This window comes from Typopeltis vanoorti, chromosome 9 (assembly GCF_054136105.1).
Source record: "Typopeltis vanoorti isolate ZY-2024b chromosome 9, IOZ_Tvanoo_1.0, whole genome shotgun sequence".
Classification (NCBI taxonomy): Eukaryota; Metazoa; Arthropoda; class Arachnida; order Uropygi; family Thelyphonidae; genus Typopeltis; species Typopeltis vanoorti.
Window position 1 is genome coordinate 70,567,555 of NC_143557.1, and position 16,377 is coordinate 70,583,931.

Consider the following 16,377-nt stretch of genomic DNA (forward strand, 5'->3'; position numbering starts at 1 on the left):
AATCAGTAAAATAATCTTTTTAACACGTGTGTTTTGTTTCCCTAATTTAATTAATATGAATCTTTGAGTTTCTTATTCGGCTAAGAAACAATATGGGATGTAATATCCCTCAACTTAAATAAGTACATGTCGCCGAATTGAAACCTTTGGCTCTTCATATAATTAGTAATTTATTAGGACACCTCTTGGCAATTCTCATAGAAGGGATGCAAGTTCTGTTCACTACAAACTTGGTATTATTAACTAGGTCTACCTACTCACTGATGAGACCTCAATCAAGGTTGAAACTGGTGGGGGGCTATTATGAGTTCGCTCTCTTAAGGTTTTTGCCTTAAGGGAACAATTTGAGTCTCCCAGGACAGTGTTTTCTGGCACAGCCCGGTGAGGGGCTTTGTCGGTGAATGCTTTTCTTCAGAATATGAGCTGTTCTGCTCGATGGTGGTGGAGGGTGGAAGGCCATCAGTGAGTGGAGCCAAAGCTGAGATGGACGGTCTTTTGCCCACAATTGAGTGGCCTAGGGATTGTCCAAATTTTTAGAGACGACTTTACTTATTCTAAAGGTTGAAACCGGTCTGGGTAGTGACCTTCTCTCATAATGTAGAACAGTAATACAGCTCCTAGGAGCTAAGTTCACATTATGGGTAAATATCAAAAATAGTGATCGGAACTTGCTCCACCCTTGCTATGAGTTGCCTCAGCTTGCATTATCCAGGTATTTGCTTACGCTTGGAATCGCCGAACTTTATATAGTTTCTATATTCGGCATGAAACTCTGAGTTTCTTATTCGGCTAAGAAAACAATATGGGATGTAATATCCCTTAGCTTAAATAACCATTAAGTATTGCTTGATATAATGCCCCATTGACACCATACAACTGTAGCATTTTGAATAGCTTTTCTCTTGGCACCTTGCCATATACCTTTTGCAGATCTACAAAACTCGACCAGATCTTTGTTATATTTCCATGATTTCTCAGCTATTTGTCGTAAAGTGAAAATCTGATCCTGAAAGCCTCTATTTGGCCCGAATCTGGCTTGTTCTTCAACCAAGCTTCTGTTTCACAATCCTTCCTAACTTTTTCTCAAGTATATGTCCATAAATCTTACCAGGAACACTAACACTCAGTAGAGGAATACCTCTGTAATTCTCATTCAGTTTTATTTCCCTTATATATATATGGGTACTATGAGAGCTCTACTCCAATTATCTGGAATTCCTCCCTCTATCAAGGCCTTCTGAACTATGCAGTGCAGCCACTGCAAGACTTTTATACCTCTATACTTGAACATTTCTCATCAAATATCTACTCCCACTGCATTTCCACATTTCAGGCTTTTAATGGCTTTTTCTACTTCAAGTATTCGTATATATTCCTGATTGCATGCCTGTTGAATGTTTTTTACTACTGTACTTCACTACTTGTTTCATTTAGCAATTTTCAAATTAACTACACCTGCTTCTTCAAGGATATCTTTTGTTCCAGTTTTCATGTCACCTTAATCTCTAATTCCTTTCACAGCACTCTTTCCCTCCATTTTTGAGCTCCTTCAACAACCACCAGAATATCTTGTTTTCTATGTTCTTACTAAAGTCTTCCCACAACTTTTATTTAGCTAGTTTTACACAGTGTTGAGCTTTCTTACATTTGTCTCTGTATTCTCTAAGAGCACAAGCTGTTTATTTGCCAGGAACTTTTGATATGCTTTCTTCTTTTTCTTCATTACCTCTATCTTCCTGTGTCGACCATGGAGTTCTGATTTTTCTATCCTTGCAGACAACCTTGCCACATGCCTCTCTGGCTAAATCAATCAGTGTTTTCTTCAGGGCTTGCTACTGAATCTCCAAGGTCTGGTTCCTGTTCTCAAACTCTTTAATTTTTTTCTTTAATAATGTTTGTGTATTTTAGTCTACAGTTCAAAATCAGAGAGCTGCTCAACTTCTATTTGCTTTAAAACTTTCTTACATGTTCTTTTCAATATGAAATTTATCCTGCTCAAGACTAAATGTGATCACTTCCAATTTCAGATTCTCTGTACACTCCACCACTAGGGAGAAAACATCACTATCAACAATAACATAGTCAATAACATAGTATCAACAGTAAAATAGTCAATGAGATTCTTCTTATTCCTTGCCTCTTCTCTCCATGTGAATTTGTGCATATTTTTATGTTGGAACATTGTGTTAGTAATAACTAGTTCATGTCCTGAGCAGAAATCCAATAGGTATTTGCCATTTTTATTAGTTTTGCTCTTTTCTCCAAATTTTTCCAAAATATTTTTGTATGTCTGACAATCATTTCCTACTCTGCTGTTTAGATCCCCAACAAAGAACAAGGACCAACTTTTCCTTTTTCATTGTGTCAGTTGTCTCTAAAGCCTCAAAAAATCCTCCACTTATGCTTTAGTAGAACCTTCTGTGACCATAGGCACAAATAAGTCTCATTGTCCAGTTCCACATTCTGATATTTTCCCACATCACTCTTGATATTGCTTGCCATTCAAGAAGATTAGCCTCGTATTTTTGTGTTCAATAATATATCTACACCTTCTTTTCCCTGATTGTCATTGCCTGGAAGGCTAAGTCTGGGTGTGAAAAGAAATTGGCTCTGCATGCCAAAGACAACCTAAAAGAATTTATCATTATCTTGCAGTTTATTTATTGATATGGAGTTTTTTCCTCCCTTTTTTCCCCAGTCCCTATTCGGGCGAGTTGAGCCCCCTCATGGGGGGTTAAGTATTTATGGCTGTAGATCCTTATGTGTTCATGACCAGTTTGCCTGCTTTTCCAGATGAAAAAACCTACTGTCCACACCCAAGACTGGCTAACTTGGTTATGGCTGAGGAAGATCCTTAAGCTCCTCATGTTGGCAATGGGAATCGAACCTAGGACACTCCTTCCCGAGGCATACGATTGCAAAGCGCAAAGCCACTAGGCTAACTGTGCAGACATCTTGCAAGTAAAAAGAAAGAACGAATGCTGAAGAATAACTATACTGACTGCAGATTGTGTGTGTGTGTGTGTGTGTGAGAGAGAGAGAGAGAGAGAGAGGAGGAGGTACTTTGTTTTATGCATACAATCCTATAAGTTGCATGAAGATTTGATCTTAAGAGATTGAGTTTTCAAACACTTTTATAACCAAAATAAAAATCTTTAATTTACAAAAAAATTAGATATTATGATGATGATCATCATCATCATTAGTGTTCTGTCTTTTGACAGGTCCAATGGTATATCTCAGCAGATTCTCTTCCTCCAATTTCCTGTCTCTTGCTTCTTCCATTTCTTGATATCCTCTTTTGCCCATTATATCATCAAGCATCATTTAATGTCTCCTTCCTCTTGGCTGCTTTCCCTCAATTTTTCCTTCTAACATTCTTTTCAGTACGCTGTCTCCTCTTAATACATGTCCTATCCAGTTATGCTTTCTTTTTCTTATAGTCTTTAGTAAATTCCTTTCTTCTTCAACTCTATGTAATACTTCTTCATTGGTGATTTTTTCAGTCCATTTTATTTTCTCCATTCTTCTCCATAACCACATTTCAAATGCTTCCAACATTTTAGCTTCTTTCTTCCCAATTGTCCATGTTTCTGACCCATATAAGGTCATACTCCAAATATAACACTTACAAAGCCTTTCTTTAAATTTATATTCATTTTATTAATAAACAAATTTTTCTTGCTTTAAAATGCATATTTTCCTTTGTTAATTCTTTTTTTTATGTCCATATCACATTTTCCATTTTCTTGTATTATACTACCAATATTTGTATTGTCTCACTTGATCTACACTTTCTCCATTCATCATCACCTTGACACTTCCTGGTTTCCTGGAGACGCTCATCACTTTTGTTTTCTTGCATATACTTTCAAATTTTTGCATTAGGTGCTGTAGTTCATCTTCAGTATTAGCTAATATTGCTTGATCATCTGCAAATCTATTATTTTGTATTGTTCTTCCTCCAATTAACAACTACATCTTCTGAAGTTATCACCAAATCCAAAACATTAAGGCCTCTAGTTGATTTAATCACATGCTGCTTAAGATACTTATCTCTCAGAAATTCCACAAACTTGCTCTCCTTGTTCCCATACACTATCTCCTCCTTCCAGTCTGTATTCCTATAATTAGAATCTCCCATCAGGATCACCTTTTTACATGCCCAACTAATTTGATTAAACATTTCACAATCAGTATTCTCCACATTCCCTGGTCTATAACAGCATCCTATCAGATATACTAACCTGTTTATTCCAACTTCGCACCACACAGATGCAAATTCTTCACATGCACTATCAACTTCCATACTTTGCAGACAATTCCTCTGCAATCATTAACAACACTCCCCCTCCTCTTTTTGCATCTCTATCATTCCGGAAAACTATATATCCTTGTAATTCTATTCCTGACATCACATCCTTCTCAGACAACCAAGTTTCACTTATTCCAATTACTTTGGGGCATACCATCTCAATCAATGTCACCAACTCAGCTCTCTTGTTTCAAATACTCCTTACATTTGTGTATAAACATAACTACCATGTGTCTGAGGCCATTCTATCAGCACCAACATTCTTTATTCTAGTTGCTATACTACACCTCTCTCTTTTTGGTTTGACCACTCCAGTTTCCCTGATCCAAACTGATTTCCATTCTTACCTGTCTCATCCTCACCTTTATGCATTCCATCACCTTGTGCTGCTGCAACCACATCTTCAACTTCATATCCATCTTCCTCCTGTTGTACAATCTGTTGATTTGTGCTATCCTGTTTCATGGGTAGACTGATCATTTGCTACATTAACTTCTCGACTTTGTGCCTTCTCAGAGAACAATAGCCTTTCTAAATGCCCAACGCCAAACCCATTCAAATGTAATCCATCAGTTTTATAAACCATTTAAACTTCCCTTCAAATTCACTCCACAGATTTACAAATTGAACCCCTTTTGCTTCACACAACTCTCATCTCACTATTCATTATCTCTGCTCTCCTTCTCAATTCACTGTTATCATATCTGAGCAACATGCCTATGACTTTACCAACAACACTATTCTTTTTTACCTGCTGCAACAACTTCAAGTTTCTATCAACATTCTTCTTCTCCCCCAACTAAGTCATTTGTGCCCAAGACTACCACTAATTCTGACGCAGATATTTCCTTTTCTGCAATGCATCAGTTATTTGCTTTATTGTTCCACCAGGAAAGCATGTTTTGTGCACTTTATTACTAATCACACCTCTAATGATCGAGTCCCCATACACTGATATACAACTATCCTTTGATTCTTTCTTTATAAGATTAACTTACTCCTTCTCATCAGCCAATTTCTCCTTCAGCTGTTTAATATCCTCTTGTTTCATTTCACTTTTCATTAACGTCTGAAAGCTCTTCTTCTACAGTCCCAACATTTGTTCCCATTTCTAATGCTCTAATCTATCCAGACACTTTTCACATACGTTAACACTTTCCTTCTCGTTTACCCAAACAGTCCACAGATCTTTCACATTTTTCGGAGCATACGTATAGCAGTTTTCGCAATGCATCCACTGCAAAAAATCCCAAGGCAAAGCCAGACTTTTGTACAGTAGCCTTCTGTGCTGCTGACATACATTTCTTTATGGACACCATCTTTTAGAATCTGAGGTAGTACAACAAACAAATAGCACAACACAATATAAACAACAAAAGAATTTCAACAACAGTACCACTAAATTTTACACACTGAAAAAAATGCAGCACAATTTTCGACAAAAAGCCACACTATACTCTAATTAAAAACACTTTTTTTTTTTTTTAATAACAGTTCCAAAACTACTGCTACGCTCACTTGCGACACTAGCGTCAATTCAGTTTAGGTGTGTATATATACTGGCCAGTATGTGTAGGCTTACGATAAACTGAAGGAAAAACTGCCAGAAGGAGGACGTGACAAGTGTATCAAGAAAAGAAAGCATGTTTGGACTTTCTATTTCAATTATGAATTCTATGCATTTGTCTTGTTTGTTTAGGTGGCTAAGGAAAATGTCTAATGTTATCATCAACGTATCTAAGCCAGACTTTGGGCTTTGAAATAAAGAAACCTAGAGCACATTGCTCAAAAGCTCCCATATAAAAATTAGCAATTTTTATATGTGCTTTCTTTTTGCAGGTAAAAAGTATTTTGCCATACAAAATAGCCTGGTTGGCTGAGTGGTTAGCGTATCTGCTTTCCAGCCAAAAGGCTGTGGGTTCAAATCCCGCCATGGGCATAGATGTTTGTGATTGTCTGTGGAAATACTAGTGGTGGGCAGTAGATGTCATCAGTGTAGTTGCGGTTAGTTGTAATTGATGGATTGAGTGGTGGAGACAGAGGCGTAGAGTAGGTGCCCTCCCTCGATGAGTCTTTGGACTCCCTGGAGGTGTCAGATAATAAAAAGCCACTAAAGGAAAGGATTCTCATAATTCATGGAGATTTGATGCACCAGAGGTGCAATCAGAATGGTAAGCTAAAGATACATGTTTCTGTTTTGATTAATCAACTGGCATTTTTAAAACTATGTAAAGACAGCAATCTTATTCCCAACTGCATCAAGCTAAAGAGGAAATTCACCTTGGCAAAAGCACTAAGAATTTATAACTGTACGGAGAAAGCAATGAGAGAGCAGCTTCAAACTACTCTCAAAAACTATGCATTTGCTCAAAATCAGGTTTGAAATATAAAATCTGAACTTTCCAATTATTTAAATTCAGATATTTGGGATGTTCTTGAAAGGATTACTGACAAAGCTAAACATACTCTGGAAACAAAGTTTGCAGGGTATGTTTAGTTTATCAATTTGTCTCACTTTCTTAGACTGAAAGAGCAGCAATATTTAAATAGTCAATGGACAAATTTAAATTTCTCATCATTGAATGACTTTGAAAACAGCCAACTACAAACCAGTGATGACAGGAGCAACCAACTGCCTTCAATGAACAGTCAAGTGATTAACCTTTCTAGGCACGCCCTGAACTGTGATGAACTATTGCTACTTACTGAAGGATTAAACTTTGCTGTGGCACCCAAGACAGTTAGCAAATTGGATTTTATATACCATATTGAAAGAAGCATAAGATTTCTCCCAAACACTATAGCTGATAAAATATGATTAGAAACCCATAACATTTTAAACAGTACTAAAGCAATAACTAGTGACCTGACTAAAACCTGAATTGGCAGCTGTAAAATCTTTGAAAGCAAGTCAATTCATCATAATTACTCGAGCCAATAAAGACAGCGGCAGGGTTATTTTTAACTGAAATACTTACCTGGAAAAAATGAATCAATTAGTCTCAGACAGCAGTCAGGTTTTCAGTTATTGCTTTAGTATTGTTTAAAATGTTAGAGGTTTCTAATTGTATTTTATCAGCTAGTGGTTGGGAGAAATCTTATGCTTCATTCAGGGAGTGGCTAGAGAGGTTAATCACAAGAATGTTCAATGAAGGCAGTTAGTTACTCCTGTTATCACTTAATTCTAGTTGGTTGCTATTATCCTCTCTTGTTAATAGTTGGTTGCTTTGTTATCAGTGACTTCTGGTTAGCTGTTTTCAAAGTCATTCAAATGATGAGAAATTTAAATTTGTCTGTTGGCTATTTAAATAAATATTGCCACTCTTTAAGTCTAAGAAAGAACAAGACTAATTGATAAACTAATATACCCTGGAAACTGTTTACAGAATATGTTCAGGTCACTTGTCAGTAATCTTCTCAAGGATATGCCAAATATCTGGATTTAAATAACTGAAAAGTTCAGATTTTAAATTCAGAACCTGATTTTGAGCAAATCCATTGTAGTTTGTAGTTTGAATCTGCTCTCTGAGTACTGCTTTCTCAATATAGTTATAAATTCTTAGTGCTTTTGCAAGGTGAATTTCCTTTTTTTAGCTTGATGTAGTTAGGAATAAGATTGCTGTCTCTACATAGTTTTAAAAATGCCAGTCAATTAATCAAAACAAGAACTTATCTTTACTTACCATAGTGATTGTACCGCTGGCACATCAAATCCCCATGAATTACAAGAATCTTTTCCCTTTGGTTTGTGTGGCAAAATACTTTTTACCTGCAAAAAAGAAGGCACAGCCATGGGCTCACCATGGCTGTGCCTTCTTTTTTGCCCCCACACACACACGCACCCCAAATTGCTAACTTTTATGTGGAAGCTTTTGAGTAACATGCTCTAAATTCCTTTACTTCAAAATCCAAAATCTGGCTTAGATATATTGACGATGCTTTTGTTATCTGGTCCCATGCTGCCAGGCAGACACTTTCCTCAGCCACCTAAACAAACAACACAAACACATACAATTCATAATCGAAACTGAATAATCTTTCAGAATACGTTTCCTTTTCTTGATACACTTGTCACACGTCTTTCTTCCGACAGTCACCTTCACAATTTACCGTAAGCATACACATACTGGCCAATATATATACCTAAACTCTTACCACCACCCAAAACAAAATTAGATTTCATTAACTTATTATTAAAAAATAGGGCTTTAAAGATTTGGTCTAGTGATCAAGCACTTAAACATGAATTAAAAGTTATCGGCAATACCGTCCTGAAAAATGGCTATAGAAAAAATACTATTAAAATTCTTCACAAGACTCCACTTGAAAACAAAAATAAACTAGATTACAAACTGTCTGATGGGTATCAGAGAGTTGTGTATGGTGGAGCAGTTTCAAGGAGGCAGAGGGTTACTAGTGGGGTCCCACAGGGCTCAGTACTAGGACCTATATTGTTTCACCTTTATATCAATGGCATTGCCAGTGGATTGCAAGGGGATATTCAGTTGTTTGCGGATGATGCAAAGCTGGGAAGGATTATTAGTAATAGTGCAGATGTGGTAGCCCTGCAAGAGGATTTGAATAAGCTAGATAGATGGGTAAATGAATGGGGTTGTCAGTTTAATGCAGCAAAATGTAAGGTCCTGAGATTTGGGAAACATCGATGGGATGCTGCATACTATGGGAGGAGTTATACTGGAGGAAGTAGGGGAGACAAGAGATTGAGGGTTGATGATTGATAGAAACCTGAAATTTAGGGGACATATTGCAAAGGTGGCGAAGGTAACACAGTGGATTGCTGCAATTATGAAAAGGGCACTGTCCTGCAGAGATAAAATGGTTATCATTCTGTTGTATAAGTCTTTGATCAGACCACACTTAGACTACTGTTCTCAGATTTGGTCCCCAAGATTTGAAGGGGATAAATTAACTGTGAAAAGGGTACAAAGGCGGATAACAAAGATGGTTTCAGGACTGTACCATGTTAGTTATGAGGATCAGCCGAGGGAATGTGGACTGCAGAGTTTGGTGGATAGAAGGAGAGGTGATATGTTTGAGACTTTTAAACTGTTGAGAGGTGGTTACAGGGTTGACACTGGGGAGTTCTTTCACTTGGTTGAACAGTGGGAAGGAGTGATGACAAGAGGCCATCCCTGGAAGTTACGGAAGGAAACTGAGCAAGAGGGTGAGGAATGGTTTCTTTGCATGGAGGGTGGTTGAACCGTGGAATACATTGCCTGATGGTGTGGTGAGAGCGAGAACGGTCAATGAGTTTAAGGAGTGGTATGATAGACTGTTTCTTAGGGGGGACCTCCCCTCGATGAGTCTTGACAGATTTTATGTTCTTAGGAAGGACCTCCCACGATGAGTCTTTTGACTCCATGGAGGCCTGAATAATAATAATAAAACCATAGCCATTCAATACATTAAAGTGATATCATCTAAAATAAACAAAATACTACTATAAAAACACAACCTTAATACCACCTTGAAACCTCCTGCAAAATTAAAGAATGTATTCAACTCATTCAAGAATCTACTTCCTCCGGTGATTTGTTTGCCCTATATAAGTGAAACAGGATATACAATTCCTATTTAAAAAAAAAAGCACATTAAATTTCATACCTACGGTAAATTTGGCCTTTCTGATCATGCCCCGAATACTCCACATAGAATTGACTGGAAAGGCACCAGTTTACATCACACCAAAATGTGATATGACCATAAATTTACCGAGTCCTGAAATTCTTATCAACCACCCTAATCTTAATAATCATAGTGGTAAAAAAATCCTGAGAATATGGATACTGCATATTCTACCCACATAAACTTTTGGTCTAAGAGTTAATTATAATTAGAACCATAATAATCTTCCAGCCTGGTTGGCCGAGTGGTTAGCTTATCTACTTTCCAGCCAAGAAGCTGCAGGTTCAAGTCCCACCTAGACATGAATGTGATTGTCTTCCACCTTCATACATTCATTCATCCAAGTATATATACACACACTCCCAAGATGGACTGGGTCACCATGGGAGAAGTAGACCCAACCCTCCTGGGAGAGGCCTTCACCTGGTAGTGGGTAGAAAATAGGCTGATCATCATCCCTATAGTAATCCAAGATCTTAGCTTTAATATAATAAACACTTATGTTAAATTATTGATCAGGCTGTCAATTTTGCTGTATTAAAAGTATTTACATTAATTTGTTCTCTGATGATGTTATAAATAGGATATGGCTTTGGTGTAGAGTTTTTTCCTCCCCCTCCCCCACTAGAGGTCAAGCCTATAGAATAATGGTCAATCAAATCATTGTCACTTTGGCATACTGTTTGAAATACAATATAGCTTGTCTTTACATAGTTGTGTATATTCCAGATGAACTTAATATGAAAGTCGAAACATCAGGAAATTAAAGTAATTATTTCTAACATATGGTGATTTAAATTCCATATTTACCGAAATGAATGCTGATCACTTTGTAACACTAAAGGAACGGTTTCTGTATGAAAGCCTCAACATTATTTATTGAAGCAATAGTTAAAACATATCAATAGCTCAGGTTACTTTTTCTGACTACAGACCCTCAAAACTTTACTGGGCCCATTTCTATATAAACTGGCAAGCAATAAAGTTCCCTTTAGTTTTAACTGAATTAAATCCTAATGTGGCCTACAATAAACAATGACTACAATAAACTTCACTTCTCTTTATAAAAGAATATCCTTCCTCAATTTTCTAACTCTTATAACATCTCCGTAACACAAATGGAAGAATGACGCTACATTGCACCATTCGAGTGGAAAAGGCCCAAGTTTGATTCTCATTATGATGGGAGGAATCTTTATATGGATTTTTTCAATTGAAGGTGAGTTAGCCAATCTCGTGTTGAGGCAGCAGGGCTTTTCTCCCAGAAACTCAGGTTTTTCATCCTGTATACAGACAAATCAGCCTTCAGAACACATGCAATATACAGAGAAAAAATACTAGTGGTGGTGGGCAGTAGATGGCTATGATGTAGATGGTAGTAGTAGCGGTTGATGTGTAGTTGGTGAGTTAAGCGACGAAGGCAGAGTTTTAAAGTAGGTGCCCTCCCTCGATGAGTCTTTGGACTCCTTGAAGGTGTCACGAAATAATAACAGCAATTCCATCTACAGGTATTGAAGACACGAACTAAATTTTTCTCCCGTGTTTGGTTTTCTCTTTACCAGACATTGCTGAACACTTAACATTCATTTTACAACTATGCATGTTCAGAAGAACAGTAGAGCAACTTCTGCTCCATTTTACCATTGTATACTACCATCACTGGTTAGCAGCACTGTACTTAAAAATGGCAGTAAAGGTTCTTTTCATAGTGCAGATAAGTTATTAAATTATAGTTCTGAAATGAAAGTAATAGAAATTATAACAATTCATTTCTATCTTTTATGCACTGAGGTAACTTCACTTAATTATTTTCACAATGTGAACACAGTGGTAACTTTAACTTCCCTCATAAATGGCAACATAACTAATTTTTATAAAACATTTATCTAGATACAAATAGACATTTCAAAACTAGATGGCTCATACAAAATTATAATTAATCTGTAATAATATCTAATTTAAATACAATCATTTTAGATCTAAACAGGACTTTGGTATTCGAAGATAAAAGTAATGTTTATAAAAAACTTGCTCATGACATACAAAAAGAAACATACATTTAACAACTCTATAAAATGTCTTATCACAAAACTTAACTTGAATTAATTTTATATTTTTAATTTGTGGAAAATCTGAAGTTTAATACAGATATCCCACAAAGATGATGTAAAAAGAATACCATGTACATATGGATTACGTTAGTCATGAAAATTATAAAGGTACACGCCAGAAGAGGCAAGTATACAGAAAGCCAAATAAGTATGAAAAGTATATGCAGAGCCTGGTTTGGCCAAGTGGATAGCATGCCTGCTCTCAAACCAAAAGGTTATGGGCTCAAATCCCACCTTGGACACTAATGTTTGTAAAAGCCTGCTCTAGATGAATATGATAGTTGAGTTTATAGGTTTGTCTTGGTTGCAAAAAAACTGGCTCTGCAAGTTAAAGACAATCCAAAAGATTTCTATTATGTTGCAAGTAAAATAATGAATGTGGAAGAATAACTATAGTATATACAGATAGCAAAATAAAGAGATAGCATTACTTGAACAAAGAGCTTTCAACCTGGTGTACAAACACAGATGATACAGAGCTCAATCTTACGTATATTAGATCCCACATGGTATAGTGGTTGGATACCTGGCTTTCACCCAGGAGGCCCGGATTCGATTCCTGGCGTGGGAATTTTTTAGAGCCAGTGTAGCTCAGTGGATGTAGCGTTTGCACACCATGGTGCTTAACCGCATGAAGGAAGACTTCTTGGTTTCGAATCTAGTCGAGGAAACTTTTCTCAGCCTTTTTTGAGAAGAGGAGAGAATAGGAACAATAGTAGAGGAGAGGGATTGAGAGAGTTATGGGAATGGCAAAAGAAGAAAGAATAGGAACAGTAGAAGAGGGAATGAGAGAGTTGTATGAATGACAGAAGAGGTGAGAATAGGATAAGTGGAAGAGAGGAAATGAGTGTCAGATATAGGAATGATAGAAGAGGAAAGAATGGAAACAGCAGGAGAGATGGAATGAGAGGAATGCAAGGGAGCACAGGGACTAGAGATAGAGTGATGTCAGGAAGGCAAGTAAGTAGGGGAGCACAGAGAAAAACTGTTACAAGAGAGAGAGAGAGAGAGAGAGAGAGAGAGAGAGAGGGATGCATGTGAGCAATCGAGGATTATGGTGGTAAGAGGTGTAATGTATGGGGACTCAACGATCCGTGATGTTCAAGATAGAATGCGTGAGGAGTGTTTGCCAGGAGGAACGATAGAAAGTGAGGCTCTGGCAATTAAGAGAGGTGAAAAGATGGATCAGATGATTGTGATGGTGGAAACAAATGACTTAAGTGGTGGTGTAAATAGGGCAGCGAGAGATATGAGATTCTTGCTTGAGGCTGTACGAAAGAAGACACAGAGAGGAAAGATAGCGTGTGTGTTGCCTAGGTATGATAATGTCGAGCTGAGCAGAAGGGCAGTGATATTGAATGGCATAATAGCGAGAATGTGTCAGAAGAGAGGATTCAAATATATGGATGCTTGGAGTGCGTTTGAGAGCAGAGAGGAACTGTATGCGAGAGACCGCCCGCATTTAAATGAGGAAGGACGTAGGCACCTGGAGAGATTGCTGTTCTGAACGAGTCAGTGTGTCCTGGTGTAGATGGTAGAAGGGGTGGCCTCTTGTAGGAATTGGTACTTGGGAGAAGGGGAACGATATCAGGTAATGCTGAGCCCAGTGGAGTCTAGAGGGGATATAGCTGGGTATAGAAACAATGGCATTTTTATGCTTTATACCAATGCCAGGAGTATTCGGAGTAAGGGAGAGGAATTGGTGGTACTGATAGCATCAGCCTAGCCAGAGATTATTGGGATCACAGAGACGTGGTTGACAGAAGATGATATAATAACAGGAATAGAAGTTGCTGGGTACAGCATTTTTCGACCGGATAGAAAGGGAAAGCGTGGTGGTGGTGGAGTACTGCTTATGATAAATGACGACCTATGTCGTCTAAGAGTGGAGGCTTTGGAAGGCTGTGACACTAATAATTTTGAAAGTATATGGTGTGAGGTGGAGGTGGGCAAGACAGGATATTTAGTGGAGTGTTGCTACAGACCAAGGAGCACAGAGGGTGGGGACCAGGAGATGTTGAGACAGTTGAGCGTGGCAAGTGCAAGAAGAATGATTGTTATGGGAGATTTTAACTACAGCAGTATAGATTGGGGAAAGGAAGATGCATGTACCAATAAGGGAATGAAATTTCTAGAATTCTTGAGGGACAAATCTCTTAGGCAACATGTAACAGAGGGAACAAGAGGTTCAAGAGTTTTGGATTTGGTTATAGCATCAGGAGAGTTGATAATAACTGAGATGACATCTCTCCCACCAGTTGGAGAGAGTGACCATATGGTTTCGACTTGAAAAATGAATAGACATGCAGGAGTATCAAAGAGATGGGAACATATGTGGAATTATAAAGCAGGTGATTATAATAGTCTTAGACGTCAACTTAGGGAAGTTTTGTGGAGGGAGGAATTGGAAGGCCAGGATATCATTAGTGCTTGGGAAATTGTGAAGGAATATTTGTTGGCAGCAATGGTAAGCTGTATTCCACGAGTGAAGAAGAGGACACAATTTGGAGTAAAGTGGATGACAAACAATATTAAACAGGAGCTACATGCGAACAAGAGGCTATGGAAAAGATAAGGAGACAGGTGAAGAGAAGATGCATGAAGAATATAAGACACAGGCTAGAAGAGTGACTAGTATGGCAAGGAAGGTGAACCTGGAATATGAGAAAAAATTGGCCCTTAGATCCAAGGAAAATCCTAGGGAATTTTTCAGCTATGTGGCCAATAGACTGTTTAAGAATGACATTGTGGGATAAAAATAGGAATAGAGTGACTGATGCAGAGGACATAGTGGAATTGTTCAATGAACACTTTATTGGAGTATTTCATCCTGGAGGAGTCAATTTGAATACTAGAGGGATAGAGCAGGTTCGAGGTTTAGAGGTGCAGGAGGAGAGTGTGTGTTCCACATAGTGAGAATTTTGGATGCTAGTAAAGCTGTGGGACTGGATGGTATTTCACCACGAGTTTTGAGAGAATGTGCTAAGGAACTGACAGTGCCCTTGACCTGGCTTTTCAATGAAAGTCTGGCTGTGGGAAAGGTGCCCATGGAATGGAAGGAAGGTAAGAGAGTGCCATTACATAAGGGCAGTAGCAGACTGGAAGTGTCTAATTATAAGCCAGTTTGTATGTCATCAGTAGTTAGTAACATCTTGAAGAAAGTAGTGAGGGACCATATACAGCATTGGGCAGATGAGGGTAATGTTATCAGTCAGAGTCAGCATGGATTTGTAAAGAGGCGCTCTTGTTTTAGCAATATGCTAGCCTTTTATGATAAAGTTACAAGAGTATTAGATGAGGGAAAGGCATATACTGCCATTTTCCTAGACTTAGCAAAGGCATTTGACAGGGTGCCATATGATAAGCTGATATTCAAGTTGCAGCACATGGGTCTGGATGTCAGATTGGTCAACTGGATTCAGGATTGGCTGTCCAAAAGGTATCAGAGAGTTGTGTATGGTGGAGCAATATCAAAGAGGCAGAAGTTTACTAGTGGGGTTTCACAGGGCTTAGTACTGGGACCTATATTGTTTAACCTTTATATCAATGACATCGTCCGTGGATTGCAAGAGGATATTCAGTTGTTTGCAGATGATGCAAAGCTGGGAAGGGTTATTAGTAATAGTGCAGATGTGGTAGCCCTGCAAGAGGATTTGAATAAGCTAGATAGATGGGCAAATGAATGGGGGTGGTTTAATGCAGCAAAATGCAAGGCCTTGAGGTTTGGGAAACATTGATGGGAACGCTGAATACTCTATGGGAGGAGTTAAACTGGAGGAAGTAGGAGAGACAAGAGATCTGGGTTTGATGATTCATAGAAACCTGAAATTTAGGGGACATATTGCAAAGGTAGTTAAGGTAATGCAGAGGATTGCTGCAATAATGAGAAAGGCACTGTCCTGCAGATATAAAATGGTTATCATTCAGTTGTATAAGACTCTGATCAGACCACACTTAGACTATTGTTCTCAGATCTGGTCCCCAGGATTTGAAGAGGATAAATTAACTGTGGAAAGGGTACAAAGGCCGATAACAAAGATGGTGTCGGGACTGTACAATGTTAGTTATGAGGATCGGCTGAGGGAGTGTGGACTGCAGAGTTTGGTGGATAGAAGGAGGGGTGATATGATTGAGACTTTTAAACTGTTGAGAGGTGGTTACAGGGTTAACACTGGGGAGTTCTTTCGCTTGGTTGAACAGCAGGAAGGAGTGATGACAAGGGGCCATTCCTGGAAATTATTACGAAAGGAAACTGTGAGAAAGAGGGCGAAGAGTGGTTTCTTTGCATGGAGGGTGGTTGAACCA

The 16,377-nt window shown here is 38.1% G+C and overlaps 1 protein-coding gene across 7 annotated transcripts in view; it reads right to left on the minus strand.

Annotated features, from left to right (window-relative positions):
- The window catches only part of LOC150103134 (uncharacterized), a 297,815-nt gene that overhangs the window by 111,042 nt on the left and 170,396 nt on the right, over positions 1-16,377 (minus strand). The gene's annotated exons all lie outside the window — the stretch shown is intronic.